Genomic DNA, 20,011 nt, shown 5'->3' on the forward strand with positions numbered 1-20,011 from the left:
TGTTACACGTGTGCAGTGCTTGGCTACAACATAATGCACAGTTGTATTCCAGCTATGACTGAGTTACCTTCTCTCAGAGGCGTTCCCTCTGTGTGATGGAGAAGCAGAGCGGCTGCAATCTTCAGGGCTGGAGTCAGACCCAGTGAGGATGGTGGGGAAGGAGAGGAGGAGGTCCACCACATAACAAGATGTGCCCTGTAGCAGAGCTCTGGACAATGCAACCAGAATTCGTGGAGGAGAGCAGTTTAATTGCCATAGCTAGGAGTGGCGGGTATGGCAATATTTCATAGGGCTTTCATGGCTTTGAAGCCAAAAGAGACATGAGGCTGTAGCAAGCAGTTGCTGTGCACATGTGAGTCCGTATTTGCTATTCTAAACCAAGAAGGATATTTTAGCCTGGTTTTCAAAGGAAACGAAGCTTACGCTCTCATGCTGCTTGTCCATCTGTTTCCCCTTCGGTTGTTCCCCAGCAAATCTGGGACCCATTGGCCAAGGTCAGCCAAATTTGACAGTGGAACAGTGGGCATTTCCTTCTGCGGAGAACCGGGTGGATTGATGTAGGGGAAGGCAGGGACAATCCAGCCCTTTAATTGAGGAAGGCAGCAGCCAACTGGACGTGAGCACCAGCTGGCCTGTCAGCCCACGCTTGGCTCTTGGTCCACCACAGCTTGTGCCCAGCCACAGAGGCTAGGTAAAACCTCGGCTACCAGTGGGTACTAACTGTGCCTGGTGGGGAGAGTTTCCTTCCTAACCATTGCACTAATTAGCTTAACCCTGCAAGATGACATCTGATTAGCTTGAGCTCTCTAAGAAAATATCTCACAGCTATTTTGTGTTTGGGTGATTAAAAGTATCCTGATAGGAGAAGATATATTATGAAAACCCTAATTTTCTCAAGAATCTGTGTTTTGGCCTGACAGTATTTTGAAGAAACTCTTTGAGGGATGTCTTTCTGCAAAGCAATCACAATTGTTATTATAAACACATACCCCGATCGGTCCCTCCTCTGACCTCACACCATCAGGTAAGCAGGCTTAGCCTTCAGATGTCTGTAGGCATTACTTTATATCTGTCCATAACGGTGACTGGGATAAAGTGATCTTTTCTGCAAATACAGTTTAGCCTTTAGGAAGTTACTGCTTACTCGTGTGTTAACCTCAGATATGAGCAGGTGACCAAAGACAGGCAGACTGCAGCTTGCCTGTGCTAGTGAGCTATAAATAAAGAGGAGCCTGCAGCTACGGTTGCCTGTGCTCTGCTGCAGGTAAATGTTTGTTCATGTAAGTTTAGTGAGGGCAGCTTGCATTCAAATGGCTGACCACAGATCCCCACAGCAGACTGCAATAAAAAAATGCTTTGGTGGCATCAGCTGCCACAGGGCATCAAGACCCCCAGGGAAAAAAAAATCCAGTTAATTTTCTCAATGACATGTTGTTGACACAGAAAGTTAGTATTTGATACCAGAGACTCAGATAATGAAGGGTCAGGACATCACCAACCTCCATCTCCTAGGCTGAGGCAGGAGCAAGTACTTCTAGATCATCCTGAACATATTTTAAATATCTCAAATGGCAAAGATTCCACAGTCTTTCTAGGCAAACCTGATGTTTGTGATACATTTTCTTTCTAAAGGGTATTCCGTTCTGATTCTCTGATCTGCATCCTCCCTGAAATACATCCAGCCTCTGACTTTGATTAGAACCAGCCAAGTTCTCAGGAGTTGCTCTTGCATGTCTTATGTTTCCTGGGTTGTAAATCTGATTACCTCAGTGGTTTTGAATATCCCACTTCCCCAGTACATTCAGGATGGTGATCACTCCTGATGCAGGCTTTTTACAGATTTCTGGCATGCTAATGAAAAGCTAAGGAGCAGGGAGGCTATGGTGCTGGACAGGTTGAGAGAACTCCACTTCCAGACTCCTTGCAACACCCCTGGGTTTTTGCATAGCCATGGCAGGTTGACTGACCTTCCCTCTTCATCCCTGTACATCTCTGCTCCTTTCTGTTCAGTAAGTAGTAGTGAAAACATGTACAGAGAGGGCGTGCATGTAATAGCAGTTGGATGTCCATGACCAGCTTATACTCTTAGACCCTCCCCAAACATCTGGGGGGGATTTTTTGCCACTGTTTGGGACAGGATAGTGGGCTGTATGGTTTGACATAGCACAGCAATTCTTATGTCCGGTGAGTTTGTTTGTTTGACTTGGAATAAGGCAAAACCTTTGCCTTATGTTTGGGTGGGAACATCAAAGCCCATCTAAGAGGCTACTCAGAAGAACAGTCAGTTGAGGCATATTGGACAGGGAGAGTGTGGGTCACTTGGGTAGGGTGCTGTGCAGAGGCAGAGAGGGCAGAGAGCAGAGCACTGAGGAGGACAAAAGGGATGACCATGCTACTCCCTCATCATCACCACCCCCTGCGCTGTTTTGCAAACTCCTCTGACAAAACCAAATTTCTTACCTTTGCCTCTAAGGTCTTTTGTGGCCTCTTTTCATGCAACCCAGATGTCTCCATTTAGCAAAGGACAGCAGTCTCGTTGACTAGATGTTCTTTCCACTCTGCACCATGCAGCAAAGTAGCTCCTCTGTTTAAACACCATGATATCAACTTCAAGGTCATCCTATAAATTCCTCCCTAAAATTCTTCTGCCATAAGCTCTGTGGAAAACTCAGTGAGAATTAGACCAATGGCATGCGCTAAACACGCTGCCAAGCATGTAACTCAGCTCTGACCCACTACTTCGAGCATGGCTGACCTGTGAGGTAGCATCTCTGTTGTCTTACATCTCACATTGGGCTGGGTTGCTGGCACGTGGGCCACCTTTCTCTTCTGTCTTTGTACAATGGGTACCTTGGTACAAAACTGAGGCTCTGAGCTGAGATGCAGATAATAAGCAAGTTGGTTAGAGCAAAATGGAGAATTAGTATCAGTCCTTTTCACGTCAAAAAGCTCTTGAAGCTCTGTTAATACATTTTCAGTATTATTCTTTATGAAACAATCCTGCTTAATGAAGATGACCCACCAGACTTTTCCCATCTCTAATTTTAATGTAGTTTTATAAAATGGATACATTTGGCATGTCATCTGGAAACATTAACCGGGGAGGTTAAAGGGGTGAGGCTCTTGGGTTTAAAGTGTCCATTTAGTGGATAGATAAATGAATTGACTAAGTGCTAGCACATTTGTCATAGGGCTATTATACCTGAATTTTTTTCTGGGCTGGTTATAAGCTATTGGTTAATGGGCTAGAATTAGATTTTTACAGAACTCTGTGCAGATAATTTTCTTGGAAAACATTTTGAAGAGCCTGCCTGTCTAGAATATGAGATGTGATGTTCCACTGCTGTCTGATTGATTGCTCCTCAAACAGCAGGACTGCGGCTGCAAGTGGTAGCCTGTGGCTCCTCCATTAAAGTTTCTGCGCTAGCACAGTAGAGCTGTAATAAAGAGAAATGACACATTAATGTAGAAGCAGGCCCAAAGCCCTCAGATCTGAGCATCACGGGACATTAAGGAAATCTAACATTTGATCTAGAGCAGGGCTACTTGGCCTGGGGAACCTCAGGTCCAGAATCGTCACATCTTCAAATTCTGGGTGCAGACTGTTTAACTTGAGGTCATCCGTCCTCATGAGATGAATCCAAATAAAGAATAATAACAAGGAAACTCCCTCACAACAGGATCTCAGAGAAATGTAGAGTCATCTCAAACCATATAAATACTAAGTAATACAAAACTTGGCTGGACAAAACACTTGCTATCGAAGATAACAAAAGCTATCCTGCACCAGTGGGGGCAGAAGTGGGGAGATTTCCCTATTTTCCCTCATATTTTCCCACAAAAGTTTTCCTCTGAAAAGATCCCTGCCTTTCCCATATTCTAACATCTCATTTAGTCAGGCTGAGGAAGGTACATAAGGAAAGCTCTGGGATGTTCCAGGGATATGAAGTATTTAATCTCCAGGACGCTGTTATCTGAAGTCGGTTGAGGCACTTCACATAGAAATAGGTTCCATCCTAACAGACAGTAAAGGGAACATATGATATCTTCCAGTTGCTAATTGACAGGATTCCGCAAAATCACCACCAAGAGGTTACAGACAAGCTTTTTTTAGCCCTAGCAGTGAGGCCGAGGGATGGATAAACCACAGAAATACTCAGCAAAAAGTGAGGGGCAACTCCCTATACACTTAGCAGAGCTTATTTGTCCCAGCAAGAGGTCTAGGGGAGGGTGGTGTTCTCCCTTCTGTACATATCTCCTTTGATGTTCTTTTTTATCAAACAAAAATGGTCTTCTCTTTCCACTGTGTATCCTTGACCCTTACATATGTTCATTACCAAGCTCTTCGTATCATCCCTGTTTTGCTCTTTTTCCCTTGCTTGTTACATTTTCCTCAGGAAACAGAGTCTCATGATGCTCTTTGTGGCTGGGAGGAGCTCCCCCAGCACACCCCCAGATCTCACTTGTTATTCTCTGTTGAAATCCTTCTCAGGAAGCCCAAATGCTTAAACAAAAGTTGGCAGCAGGTAGGCTGACATGTGGTGTTCTCATGTTCGCTTGTCTGGTAGCTCCTGATTTTAGTCCCCAGCCAGCCTGTGCTCAGGTTTTTTCTCTCAGAGACTTTTTGGGAGCATTTTGGCCATTTTACTCTGAGTCCGTGTCTCAGCTAGCATGAGAGGGTTGGGTACTCTGATTGATACTCCTGTATTTTATGAACATAAAGTTAATACTGTGAATAGTGAGCTGCTTTAGGACCACAGCTTGACAAGTTCATTCATGCTGAACTGGAAGTAGACTGGGGCCCAAAATAGCCTGTGAATGCCCGACCAGGGGAGGCTAGGATGACAGGCACCCAGCTTCCTAGCAGGGGCTTATTTATTTCGCACGCAGCTACTGTGGAGGTCAGGGCCTATTTATTGGAACATGATGTGACTGCATCTCTTCTGTTAAAATACAAACAAAGAACAGTGTCATCCCAGTGACACTGAGAACGGTCCTTTTAATGAGGTACATAAATAACAGACTGTCTCACTGGAAACCTGTAATGGTGTCAATACAAAACGGGATAATAAGAAGGAGGTGCACCCAGCTATCATATTAGATATATTGGCTCTCTCTAGATTTTGTCTCAGAAAGCCCCCACCACTTTTTGGGGATCCTGCAAAATGCAAGTGTTCAGTTTTGAAACTGATACTCATAGAATCATAGGAACGTTGGCTGGAAGTCCCCTCAGCAGGTCTCCTGGTGAAAGTCTTCCCTAAAGTCCTCCCAAACAGCGAACTGTGGCCACCACCTCTTCTATCGTCTGCTACTGCTGAGAAGTATCTGCTGTCTTTGTATCTCTCCATTGGGTGGATGTAGGCCACCACTAGATCACCTCTCAGATACCTCTTTCCAGCCTAAGCGAGCCGAGCTCCATCCACCTCTCTGCGGGGGTACATCCTGTGGGCCCCGAACACATGGGCAGCCCCCATTGGGCCCTGCCAGTTACTCCACATCCCCCTTGACCTGGGAAGGGGAGCTGAGGGCAGACACAGCGACCCAGGTGTGGCCTCACCACCAGCAAGCGGTTCAGAATAAGTAACTTCTGTCAGCGCTGGCTGCCTTCCTCCTACCCAGCAGCTTACAGGCTTTCTGAGTGAGGAGTTGCTGTCAAAAGCCCCTCACGGGTTCTCTTCCTCCATGAAGTTGCCCAGTTGCTTTTTGAACCTCTGTAAAGGTTTGCATCTACAATCTCCTGAGGCAAGGAGTTTTACAGATTTCTTGCACAGTGTGTGAAGAACCACTTCCTTCTGCTTGTGGAGAACTTGCTAATTGCTAGTTTCATTTCTTGTTCTCTTACAAGAAAGCATAATGGACCATTGTATAGTATTTATCCTCCCCCTGACCTTCATGGTTTTATAGATCTCTATAGAAGTGATAACAAAAGAGAGGACAAAAATATGCGAGTAAGACAAATGCTATATTCTGCTTTTCTGTCCCTTTGTTCCCTGCAGCATGTGACTCCTCATGCTTCATTTGAGTGTCAGCTTTAGAGAGTCTCTCCTGTCTTCTGTTTCCTTCTTCTTCATCTTTATGGCACTCCACCAGTAAACAGCAACTAGGAGTAACTGAGGCTATGAACAACCATTTTCCTGCTCATTTACCTGTGTTGTTCTGGAAGTCACTTAATGGTAAACATATGATTTACTGACATACTTTAGACAGCAATGTTCACAATTTTAATTCCTTGCCTTTGAAAGACAGGCTAACACAATTTTTCTCTGCATTCCTCCAGGCCACAGAGTCAAGAACTGCCACAGGCAGAGGTGCTATCAAGACCCTCAGCTGGATTATCATCTGAATTTCATTAGAATTATGAATAGTGCCACAGATGACGTTGACTGGGGAAAAAAAACAACTTAATCTGTTAAAGAGCTGCAAAAGAGCTGTAAGATTGCATTGGCTTCTTGCTCTGCTAATCTGGTGTTTGTGTTTATGGACAGTCAGTATGCATCCTCCAGCAACAGTTTTAATGTCTGGTCGACATATGCTGTTTACATGATTTAGAAGTCACTGATCTTGCAGGCAGTTTGACATTCAGCAAAGAACAGGACCTGAAGGTTAGGAACAACCAGATGAACCCTACAAAAGCTCACCCTGATCTCAAGAGGAGCTTTGCTAGAGCAAGGGATTCAGGCTGGGTCTGAGGGAGCGGTACACGTCTAAGCCACCTATCTGAATCTGACACAGGCAGGAAGCCTCCAAGTTCTCAAAATCTTCTGTTCATTCAAGACCTACTAGAAAATAAGCTGGTCGTCTCCATGTGAGTGGGAAAACTGAAGTGGAGTATAGCTGGTGATATCCTGCTAATACTGAAACGAGGGGTTCCCACTCTCACTCTGTTGACTCAGTTACCCTGAGTCTATCGCTAATGGAGGACAGTGTTTGTCCTGTGAGCAAGAGATGATGATGCAGAAAGGACAAGCAGCCTCTGTATGGGAAGTGGAATTATCACGGGGCTGACAGTTACCCTTGCCAGGGACTTTTCCCATGCCTATTAGCCTATCCAAAGCAAACTAAGCTGCCTATTTTTGGGCCATGAGGTTAAAGGTGATCTCTAGTTAATCCAACACAGAGGTGTGCTGATAGGGAGTCTTGACTGTGAGATTTATTATGCTGCAGAGCCATCTTGTATGGAGGAAAGCCCCTAGAGCTGCACATGGAGGTGGACACAACCCTGCAACAGGGAAGAGGCTGGAGGAGACATGACGCAGCAGCCAGAAATCCTTGATGTGATCCTTTGGACTGACTGAGTGCAAATTGCTGTTGGGGTGATGCTTGGCCTACGGTTTAGAAAAACGAGTCGCTTGTGCAATAGGTGGTAACTCATAAGAGGAGCTGGATCTTGACTTCTCTTCCCTAATGCCTTGGTCGAGTCTCTCCTCCTAAAATTATTGAATGGCACCACCTTGTGGGTGCTTGACGGCGATGAGACTTTTCCATCTTTTTCCCTTGTGTTGACTCTGCAGGGGTACATTTGAATAGTGAAGCATGCAAAGGTTGATTCATTCTCACGCTGCTTGTCAAAGACTAGGCAGTCATCAAGAACTGGTTTTCTGCTTGTTGTCTGCCAGCTGACAGAAGGATTTTAGCACTTAGTGGTTGATTTTCATGGCTTAACTGTTTTTGCCTTTGCTAGTGGTCTTATTGGAAAACTGTAAACACAGATTTAATAATTAAAACTTTTCAATTATAGAGGAATTGCAGAGGAAAAACACTGAAATATACATTAAAGGTCATCTGTCCTATATGCAATGTCTTCCCTCTTTCTGAGATGTGAAATTCATGTGTCAGTCAGTCCATGCATCACAAAATTCACTAAACTCATGAAAGTAAGGTGTAACTGGAGAACTTAATGTATGTAGTATTGTGTTTGCCTTGAGGGATTACCCTGGCAATGACAGCACGTGTCCTTAACGGCAGAGTTTCTGGGAAGCATCAGACATATGTTCATGAATAGAACAACAGCCCATGCACAACGAGTCCAAGACTTTCCAGAAAGCATTGGCTGCCTGATGTGTATTTTATGCAGCGACAGGATGCATGTTATCATGGGTATGCAGGAACACAGGATGCAAAATAGCCACTGATACGACAGTCAGTGTGACTGTACATGTATGGAATATAGATTTTTTTTTTTTTTTTGGTCAAGTGGGATTATCAGACATCTATAAATCCCAGACAACATAGCAGCTCCTTGAAATCTACCCAGATAAGATTTTGCAGAGGGAAAGAGATGAAGTCCTGAAAAAAAGGACGTATTGTAGCCTAGACTACATCAAGAAAATGGAACAGAATCTTAAGCAGAATATAGGCAGGTGAGCAGACAAATTCATCCACTTCTATTGCCCATGGTGAGAAACACAATCAAAACATAAATAAATACAAATGGTTAAACTGCCAATTAAATTTTTCAAGCCTGCTTCTCAAATTCAATTTCAGTTTTGGAAAGAGCGTTTTGCTTTTACAGTGTTGCCCACCCAGCTGTGTGCACACCCAGGGTCTTTCTAGGCATAGCTACAAAAGCAGTTCCTGCTGGGTGCAAGGTTGTGCCAAAGACATGCTGAGAACCCATGGGCAAAACCAAGTGGTCAAAGCCGCGTGGTCCAAGAAGTGAGGAGGGTGTCAGGAAAAGGGACGAGGAAAGCTTGGTGGGAGATTAGAGAGGTTTCTGAGAGCAGGCATCAGGGTAGGAGCGAGAAGGCACAAGGCTAGTCAAAGCAGGGCTCTGGGCTCTGGCCATCCTCCCGTCCCTCACTGTCTGCCTGATGGTCTACTGGCTGGTTCTGCCTCTCGAGCCTGAGAGACCTGCAGGCAGGGAGCGGCTTACTGCACGTTACCAATAACCTCGGTCATCAACCAGGATCACACCATCTTAGCATTCTGTGAGCACAGAATAAAAGACAGTCCCTTCCCCAGAAAGCCTGCGACATGACGATAGACCAAGATGTACAACTAGGAAAGCATGTGCTACGAAAACAGTTGAGCAGCATGAGAGGCAGTAATATCAGCACATCAACAGTCTAACCCCTGTCGAGTGCTTTTTCCAGCCATGACAGCAAAAGAGAGTTTAAAGCAGGGATCTGGAAGGGAAAAATGAGCCAGTCTTAGAGACATTGATGAGGATTTCCTCTTCACTGTCCCGGACATGCCTATGTGGGAGAAAAGATGAAGATGCTCACTTGAAAACTCAAAACTGATGACAGCAGTGACCTCCCAGGATCAATCAAGAGACAGATATCAATATTCAGCTGTTGAATGACAGTGGTGGGAAGGATGGGGATTTACAGGCCGAGGAGATGCGCGGTGAATGTTTGCAACCTCGATGATAGGGAGTGAGGGAGCCCCTCTAGTGGGAGAATCCGAGAAAGGCAATCGCAGCCATTAGCTGGGAAAATTATCCCTGCAGCAGCATTCAGGATGGCCACAAACATGAATCAAGATTGTCCCAAGAAATGGACAGTGTAGCATAATTTATATTATGTAAGGCAAAAAAAGGAGAAAAAAATCCAACAGTTTCTGCCAAACTGATTGCAAGAAAAGTCTTTCCTGACTTGATATGTGGTGATGGAGTCAAGCCTGAGTACATGAGCAGAAAATGCCAATCATTCACACAAGAGACTTTAAATCGGGTAGAAACAGCAGCATATTTCACACCCTTTTAGCCCTGACTCCAGAACTCCATGTTCATTCACCAGGTGCTAGGGAAAGTCATGGAGACACTGATATGCTCATAGTAAAATATTGACCCCACCTCTTGTGTGAATCCAAGGTAGCCAGAAAGACTGGCAGCATGTTAAAAAAAAATACCATGGAAAGGGAAGAAACGTTGACTGCCTCTGTTATTTGGGGAAGTCACTAACTCTCCTTCTACCTCAGTTTCCAATTTTTAAAGTGAGGGTTGAATAGTAATTCTTCACTCTTATAGAGTTGCATGACAAAAATCATGAAGGCTCTGAAATGCCAACATACTAAAGACAGGGAACCAGATCAGTTTCTGGCCCTGATATATAGTTACACCAATTTTTTACTGTTTGCAGATTCTGTTTTAGCACTGAGCTGCCAAATAGGACAGCCGACCAGCAGGGCCATGGGGGGAGAGAACGGCTCCAGCTGCAGAGCAGGCGTGCACATGACAGTCCCCTTCTCCTGCAGGAGCTGTGGCTGTCGGGAGGACAATGTCTCTGCCTGAGGAAGAGAAGTCCTTACGTTCACGGGTGAGGAAGATAATGCATATTAGCCATCTGTAATAGTTTAACACTTTTGATTTTATGATGCAGCAGCACATTCAATATTTCCACCTATTTATGTAGTGTTTTTAGGGCTGTATTTGACAGGCTTTAATGTAAACATGGCATTACTGGCACACAGCTTTTTTTTGGCATTGCTTTTACAGTGTCTTTACATAGAATGAGTTGATGAGTGACTCATGTAAATTCAGATCTTTTTACTTCGAGCAGATGCGGCCCCTCAGTGTAAGCCAGAGAACAGTGTTGCTGTGATTTTAGTTACAAATCTCCGAGCCAACAGTTTCAAATCTGGGTTAAAGTTAGATGCCTGTCTCCATGATAGATGGCCTCACTTTGAGAAGGAGCGAGTCCTGAGAACTGGAGCTGGCTGGGAGAATGAATTTCTGTTTCACAAAGCTGATTCTATTTTCAGACCCCAGACCAAGATCTAAATCGCTGAATTCAAATATAATGTAGAGATGAACAATATTTCATCTTGCCAGAATCAAGACTGTTGGAGATCCCTAGCTGCCACCGGTGTTTAGCCAGGCTGCTGGAAGAACGAGGAGTCCCAACTCTGTTGTCACCTTCCTGACCGAGCTGTAGTGCAGAGGGGTGGCAGGAGTGAAGGCTGGCTGCAAGCCTTACTTGAGGGGCTGCGTGGTTCCGAAGTGCTCCAGTGCTCAGGGAACAAGCCAGCCTGCAAGCCTGTGGACCGTCCTTGAGTCTTGGCATGGCAGGGTTGTCCTAGGAGATCCTTGGGCTCCACAGCAGCCCTGAAGGTAAAAGGACCAGAGAGCGCCATAATAGAAACCCTGATTGTTCTTCAGCCCTGCTAGGGTCAGACCTCATCAGAGGCTTTTCCGTATCTTTTCAGAGGAGAACCATTTCCATAAAAATGTTCCAGTCTTCCCACTGAAGACTCCAGTAGCTTTGAACAAGCAGTCATGGTCTTCAGCGTGCCCACAACTGCGCCGACCTTTAGAAGGTGAGGTGTGTGCACAGCACGGTGCCACCCACACCCCCTGAAGCAACAGCTCTGACATGAGGGAGGAGTCCCCACTCATGTCACATGGGGTGGCTACCGAAGCCTGTGGAGCCACACAAGGTGTCTAACATTGGTGCTAAGTCAGAAGCTCCAGGTTATTTTTCTCTGGCCTCCAGCTACCTCTCTGGAAAGGTGAGGATCTTCAGTAGGTCCTTCTAGCAGCTCTGTGTAGGTGTTTCAGATCCTTAACACATCTCAAATGGCACTAGATGTTGCATTTAGGGACAGCAGCCCTCTGTGAATAGTCTGTCATTGTCAACAACACTGCCAGACAAAGCAAAGGGAGGGCCACTTCGGGTATCTGCTGAGGTTTCGTGCCATCCATGATGCCAAGGAGAGCAGCATCCCCTGAGTCTAACTCCTGGACCCCCGGAGACTGGATTTTTGATTCACTGACCACAGCTTGGTGCAGAAAAGGCAAAGCCTGAGACAAGGAGGGAGAGAGAAAAGGAGGGAGGGAGACAAGGAGGGAGGGAGACAAGGAGGGAGGGAGAGAGAAACCACATTCAGCATGCCACACACACGACAACTGCAGCATGTGCTGCTGAGCAGAGGGGAGCTTGCAGTCCCAGAACATGAATATAGGCCATGGCCCTTTATTAGACTGCATTATTATTATTATTATTATTGGAGTGGTACCCAGAGGAATTTTGCTGCCAGTGGTGTCTCTCTCCTTCTGCAAATTATCTCATATCCCATTAAGAAAAGAGGGCCACACTGATGTTTTGGTTTAATTTCAGTACCTTGCTGTTGAGATCTTGAACGAGTGTTTGCAAAGGCAGTCTGGCATGAGTCACCCAGAAAGGTGAGTGTAAACGTGAGTTTGTGCAGGCTCCATTTTATGGAGGGAAAGCACTTCTACTTCCTAGGTTTTCACCTAAGACCAACAAAAATAAAGAAAACAAAAGAAAAACAGCATCCAGCTGACATGTATCTTAAAAATTTAAGCCATCCTTCTAAATTCCAGCAAAGATCTGAAAGTTGAGCTGATTTCTTTCTGACTCTCACCTTGCTTACCTTGTAGTAAAAGTTCTTTCCTTATCACTAGTTGTCAACTTTATCAAAAGGAGGTGTTGCTCATGTTCTGCAGAAGACTCTTCTTAAACAGAATATAGGAGTGATTAGCTTAAATCCTGCAGTATGCCGAAGCAATTCAACGTTCTTTGGGGCATTATTGATGAGTATTTCAGTATGTTTAATAAGGCGCAAATAGATTTATTTTTCTGTCCTGAATCAACTAGATGTATGAGCCAGAGGCTTCAGTCAGTGAAAGGGTGGCTTTGACTGTCAAGATCTTTAAATTCTCCTTTAGTTTCCAATTCAACAACTGTTAGCTGGGATCTCACTAAAGGCTGCTATGCACTAACAGCTGTTTCAGGGTCTCTGATATAGTATTTGTATTGTCAGACAGCTCAGAGGTGTCCAGGATGACATTTTCGTGGGTGCTGATGAATGAGCACTGAGGCAGCCCTCCCACAGAAAGTTCACCGTCCAAGCAAACACTGTACCTCAATGGACTTAATGGGAAACCACCGTGCCCAAAGCATTTCTGAAGCATCAAAACGCTTCTCCTTTAAGCAGCCGTATGGAATTTCCTGCTTTCATTTTGCTAGTAATCCATCTGCTATTGAGCAAATTCTCACTGGCCAACTTCACATATACATTAAACCATAAAGAAGGAAACAGATGACCAGATGCAGGATAGCAGGCTCTGAACTCATTAAACATGGTAGTGGCAGCAATTTGTCACTGGGTAAGTCGTCAGAAGTGCCCTGTTCAGGGAAGCCATTCAATACAGTTCTCTGAACACAGCATTAGAGATAATAAAGTCCAGAAGTATCTTACTTGGACAAATACAATTTTCAGGTATTTCTGAAGTGCTTATTGTTGATCGGACTGTGCACTTATCCCAGATTAAAAGCCCATTGCAGAAAAACCCACTGGAAACTGCGGAGAACGTAGTGGTTATCTTTGGTTCTGGATGAAGTATATGGTCTATAAGACAACAAAACACGGGGCCTTGGAACTGGCACTCTTGATGACTGAATTAACTTTGAAGTCTCTGTCAGCCTCTGAAGCCTCAGAAGGCACTGAGGCAAAGACTTCCTTAACAAATGATTTTGTAATGATAGTATGGCTGAAGATTGTTTTCAGTGACCTCCAGCAGTTAATTATGGGATTATAACCTGGAGATTGTAAGGTTTAACAGAGCTGCTCACAACCTGGATTTTTCTTTTGTAATGGATTCAATAAAAATAATTTAAAAAATATGTTCATCCCTTTTTGGACCATGAGTTTTGCCGAAAGATGGAATGAAATGGATACATTCTGCAAAGCGGCTCAGTCTCATAGCACTGGCATTTCCCTCACACAAGTACACAGCTGTTATGTTTCTGACAAGCTCTTGTTTGCAATACCTATACAGCACTAGAACTACTAAGAAGGTTCAGACAAATTTGCCATCATTGTGTTATGGATGGCACAGCTATAGTTTTTTTATTTATTTGCCCATCTGCGTGGTGGTAGGACCTCAGAGTCGCAGTTTTGGTGTAGTGTCAGCTGCTGCATGTGCACAGAACAAAGTCCTTAATGTTTACAGAAAAAAAATAATCTTACTTTGGAGACTGCAAAGCATTTAGCCTCGTTGATACTGTGTAGCACTGAATTCCCCAGGTTAATGATGGGTTGCATAAAAAGGCATTGCTTTTCATCAGTTTTGGAAACTAAATGTATTCATGCCTTCCTGAATGCTTTCTCAGTAGTTGTCAGCCTTGAGATTTACATAGAGGTGAAATAGAGCACTGATACCCGTGATCATCACGAGGAAGGAAAACGTCCAACAATATAAGACTGCCTCACAGTCTCAGCCATTCAGTGGAAAAACAGCATCTGGTTCAATGTATCTGTAGGCACAGACTGTCTGCAAGGGCTTTTTGTTCTTTAAACAGAGCTCAGCTGACAGGTTACTTTCTGGAAGAGGCATGGTAATCTGTCTATTTATGTACTGTCTTTGAGACATGTAGTCTCAAATTAGGACAGGAGTTGGGAACTGAAGCGGGCTCATGGAAGTGGGAGACACCAGGATTTTTGGCATGCAGGCTCTGTGCAATCAGGTCTCAAAAGCATTTTAAAAAAAATGGAATAAAATGAGCCTTGTTGTTTTCATAGCTGATTAAACTGAGCTGACATCTCATCCTCCAGACATGGGCGTACTACTTGATCTAACCTATATTTGAAGAGATGTATGACATTTGGTGAGAGTTAGAAACATCTTTATCCTTCCTTTGGAGTTATTCCAGTGTCTACTGAGTGCCTGCCTTTAGAAATGGGGAATCCCTCCCTGGGAGTTGACAGAGGAAAAGCATTAGATTCATGGCAGTAGGGATTCTGCCCTGATCAGCCTTCAGCACCCGACAGTCCCCAGGCTCTGGCAAGCCTGCCAGCTGCTCGCAAGCAGTTCCCCTGAAAATGGAGAGTTCAGTAAGCCAAATAACTTATTTGGGCCCTGGATCTCATATCCATGAGAGTCTGACTCAGAACACAGGCAGAAGGGTGGTGCTAGTGGCACCTCATTGCTTTCTGTCTTCTCCAGCACCCTGAGAAAGTTCACTCTTCAATTCTGCCGTCTCACTTGGGTCCTGCTCCTGACCCGTCTCCTGGCTCAGCTCACTCTGTCCTAAACCCAGTCCAAGTTGAGACCTCAGCACCCGTCCCCTTGCTCAGGCTTGTTCAGACCACGACACCTGCCTCCTGCAGCATTCCTCATGCTGAGACTTGGGAGCAAAATGGCTTTGAGAAAGACTCAATATTCCCACATCCCTCATATGAAGGTAAGGGAGGTGGTACCACAGAGTTGGGGGCCACAGCTAGTATTATGCCATAGGTCTCTGCCACTCAGGTCACATAGTGACACCCAGACAGTCTTCAACATGCCTTTGTAGTTGGCCAGTGCCGTGCAGTTACACACACTGAGGTTATGTATGCCAGAAGAGATGAGAGTGGCTCCAAAAATAAGCATTCAGCTTTCACCTGGGGTAGAGATAGAGACCTGCCATGTATTTTATAACTTCTGTTCCTTGAAGCAAGAAGATGGATTAAAGGAACAAATATTCATCATAACTCAAGAAATACTGTGAAAAATTTCTGATAGTTGCTGTGAGGGGCCAGATTTCAGAACTTTGCTAACCCCATGGTACTTCATGCTTTGCCATCTGCATCTCTCTCAGCTACACTTTCCCAGACATGGAGGGTGTAACACAAAGTGTTAGCACGAGGTGACCACAGTATTACAATGCCAGAGATTTTGCTTAAGTATCCTGTAGGAAACAGAAGAAAACTTTGCAGATTTACCTAAGTAGTCTCAAGATCCATCTTCAGTCTTACGCCTTCCTTCTCTCACCGTTGTGGAGATGCTATCACATTTGCAGCAGGCTTCACTTTGCCATAAGTGTATTGCAAGGAAGCTCATCATCTGGCATTGCTCTCACGATGCTCGTGTTGCATTGACCTATGCTCTTGGTGGCCGCCACACTGTGTTGTTGCTTCTAAAAAGGCTTGCCCCATATCAACATCCATATATGCTGGAAGCGTTTCCTATATCAAGGGCTCTCTCTGTACCCTGAGCTTAAAAGTGGACAAAGGAACAGGCGAAGGCACACTTGGCCCCCTTGATTTGTGCATTTTCTGTGCATGCTGTTTGTGGCTTGCTGCGGTAGAGCTCAGACTCATTGCAGTTGTGAAGTGAAGCACTACGTGGAACTCGGACACAACAGGCTAAGCCCTTTGCAGGCTGGAACAAGAACCTGCAGGAAAACAATGTGTTGCTCCAGGTCTTGGTACGATGTGCAAATGAGTGTCTGAATGTAGCAGTATGAACAGGACATATGTCTGGATTACAGCAGTGCTCAACTGGCAGCATGGACAGAATCTGAACATCCTCAATTTGTCTCTAGATGACTCCTTCTTACATATATCGCATATGACTCTTGCATTTTAGGTAGTTATCTTTCACTTCCAAACTTCTGCAGGTAAATAACCACCTGGGGATTGATTTGTTCTGCATACAGCACATCAGCTGGTCCCATTACATGTAATTCAAATGTTTTCCAAACTGGTAAAGCTCTGCTTATTTTCATTTCCAGCCTCTAGCCATGTAGTCGGAGACTGTTTCACTCGCTGTTTGAATTCTGCCAGCGTGAAGTGAAATATTCTGCAATTCAGGACAGGTCAGACTGTAGATTTTTTCTGCCATCTCAAAGCCTTGTTTGAGCTCATTCAGCGGGATGAATTAGAGCTGGTAAACGTGTAGCAGGATATAAAAGAAACCCTTCATGCTCTGTAAAACCGGCCTTCTGTGTTAGCTATACTATTCCAGTTTCTTGACATAGGTAACCTGTCCACCATTTTCTTAGTAACTGGGCAGCTTATTTTCTATCCAACACCTGCAGTCTTTGACCTTGGTTTTATCAGGTCTTTTAAGTCTCACACTTTTTCACTGTGCCCCTGAGTTGGGATCCACCCTTGCCACCAGCTGAGTCTATCACTCTTTTCACAACCACAGCATTGAGAGCATGAAGAAACCAGAGAGGCACAGCAGGGCTCCGCACAAGGGTGCTAACTCATCACACAGTGTGCCCGCAAGCTGCACCGCGCAGTCTGGGCTGGACGTGGAAAGCAAGACACAGCGAGCGTTGCTAAAGGCTCACCATGGCTGAAGGGGCATCATCCATCACCTACAGATCAGGGATTTTTTCCCGAGGAAAGGAAGAAGACCAGTAGACAGGATACTGCTAAACAGCATGCCTCTGAATCAAGAGACCAGGTTCCTGTAACTCTCTTGCTTTGTGCTCAGGCACCTGATACCTGGCAATGGCTTTACTTCTTTGTGTCCTGTCTAGACCATATTGTGCCCTTCCTGTGCAAAGCACCTAGAGGAATTGGCATCAGTTGTGCCCTGCAAACAGATGCCAATAAAGATCACTGAAGAAAGACAGAAAGGGAGCAAGAAACATCTCACTGAAGTTTTTGACAGATGTAGGATGCTGGAGGCGGTCCCGGTCTTCCCCAAAGCCTTTTGTTCTTCTGTTTGCTAAGCAGCATCTTCCTTGAAGTTCTTCACATGTATGCCCAGGCAAAAATGTGGCGGGAAGGAGCTGAGCTCAGCTCAAATTAGCCACTAGACCACTACGTCCTGTGGCATGCCTGCTTCTCTCTTCAAGTAAGGAAATGCCTTGTTCCCATCAGCCAGTGAAACGACAAATGTGAAAGCCCCACTCCCAGCCAGACAAGTGATTTATCCTCAGTCCCAGAGACCAAAAGCTGTTGTTACTTTTGTCTGTTTTCAGAAGGTATCTTCATCCACCCTTGACCCCACAGTGCTCCTCATTGCTCCCTGTGTCTTTATACAGAGTGGCAGGAGGAAGAAATGACACAGAAAGGGCGATAAGCCTCAGCCACATTCCCGTAGTCTGCAGTATGCAAAGCCTTTCTGCTTCGGTTTATTCCAGAAACAGGATCTATTGAAATCCTCTGTCCCTGCGGTACAGTATGGCCATTGCTAGTAACAGGCCACAGGTTTTGTACTCAGTTTGCAAAGGCTCAAGACTGAGGCTTGTCAGGCTTGCTTTGCCTGGACTTTTATTGACCTGCCTGCTGCTTTATTTTAATTTGGTTTAGCTGTAAGAGCATTTTTTTCCTTCTGACCAGGTGGCTATGGCTGATTTGTTTTACTTTGATTGACACTGTATGGTACAACCATACACATATAGCAGTAACAAGTAGCTATTCTGTGCACCGTGAGATGTTCACGACTCCAACTTAATAAGCTAGAGTTTAATAGAGTTAATCATAGGCCTGGTATGACAGCACAGGCCTTGAGAAGTGGAGGCACAGGATGTGGTGCAGAGGAGTACAGGCATGGGATGTACGTGTACATGGAGTACATGCAGAGACAGGGCACAGGCTTGACTCTGGAGACCTCACAGCTACAAACAACTCACCTGTGGTCAGTTAAAGAAACGCAGATACAGAGCTGGACAAGAATGGTTTTAGGGGTAGCAAAAAGGACAAAGAAATAGTATCTTACATGCATATAATCAACAAATATAGTAAATTTGGATGTAAAATGGGGTTTCAATCCGATGAAGAAAAAACGAGGTGTAAAAGCATGTTAACAATCATAAAACTGACCCCCAGAAGATTCTACAGTGAGGAAGAAGAAACCGTCACCATCAACCTCACATTCCTCCCACTGAAGGACTCCAGATGCTGACAATTTCCTGTAACACCCCCACCACCCCCAGAAAGAAACCACCAGCCTTAGGAACCAGAGGGGCAAGGGCAGGGGGAGCATAACACCAGGAATAGGGGTAGAAGCTAAGAAGTGTGTGCATAACAATTTTAAATTTATTATTATTATTATCATTATTGAAACTTTTTCTGCATAGGAGTATTACTTATTTTTCTGTAACAATTAGACCTGGACCAATAATGATTTTTTTATTAGAGTGCTAAGTTTTCAGTTATACTGACAACAAATCCTTGTCTTTATATATAAGGTGGATTTCCCTTTTTGCCCAGAAACAATATTTTGAGCATAACACCATAAGAAGGTTCCCAAATAACTCAGAAACACACTATATTTCTCACAGGCTCACAATAACCAAATCACTTTATGAGCTGAAATCACTATCAAAATGTGAAAAATGCATCTGCCCGGGAGAGGTCTAAAGAGCCTCTTGGTCTCAGCTGAAATGGTAAATGGTGTTTTGGGTAAAATCAACCTTTTTTTTTCAGTTTCACCCTTCAAAACTGTTCCTGCTCCCTTGGATGCTCCCTCTATGAGTCAAAACTGATTGTGCTCACCTTCTAGCCTGCACTTTGGCAAAGAAGGAAGCCACAAGAAATACCTTATGAGTTAGGATGCATTATTTTTAGCCACAGATCAAAATTTGAAGAAATAAACAGAAACTCCCAAACTCTTTATCTTCTTCCAGTTCCTCAGTAAAGCTCTCCAAGTTAATGTCTTCCATTTCTAATGGATCTAGAATGTTTCACAGATGCATTACATTTGTAATAAAATTCAGAAGAGATGCATTACCGTCAAACATGTGCCCTCAGCTCCAGCTTTTCTAAACTACTGAAAAAAAACAAGAACAGGCCAAGGACAGGAGCCAGCACAGCAGGCAGTACTCTGGCATGGCAAAGACCTGTACCATTTAACACCACACAGAGGTGAGCAAACCATGCAAAGGACTCCTCTCATTTTGTGCTGGGCTTCCTGGGCAGAATTACAGTGTAACCCGTAATTACAAGGTAACCCATAATTACAGATGTTTTCACATCCTGGACATCCTGGACCTGTGGTATAGAGGTGATTGCCGTAAGCCCGGTGAACATTCCTGATTCTGGGATTTCGGCTTCCCTCTTCCTTGGAGATATTTGCAGGATATCTTCTCTTGACTTCTATGCGTCTCTGCACACATCAGGTTTGACATTGCAGCCACCCCTCAGTGACTGAGGGCTGTCCCTGAAAGGGTCTGGCTTCCTCATTTCTGCTCTCCTGGCTGAAGACTCCTGCACCATCCCTTGTGCCAGACCAGCTGTCCTGCAGCCTCAGGGTCAGCTGGGTCAGCAAGCAGAGTCAGTGCCAAATTATCCCTTCTCCATCTCTAAACAACCATGGTCAACTTTC

Source organism: Aptenodytes forsteri, unplaced genomic scaffold (genome assembly GCF_000699145.1).
Source record: "Aptenodytes forsteri isolate BGI_AS27 unplaced genomic scaffold, ASM69914v1 Scaffold280, whole genome shotgun sequence".
NCBI lineage: Eukaryota > Metazoa > Chordata > Aves > Sphenisciformes > Spheniscidae > Aptenodytes > Aptenodytes forsteri.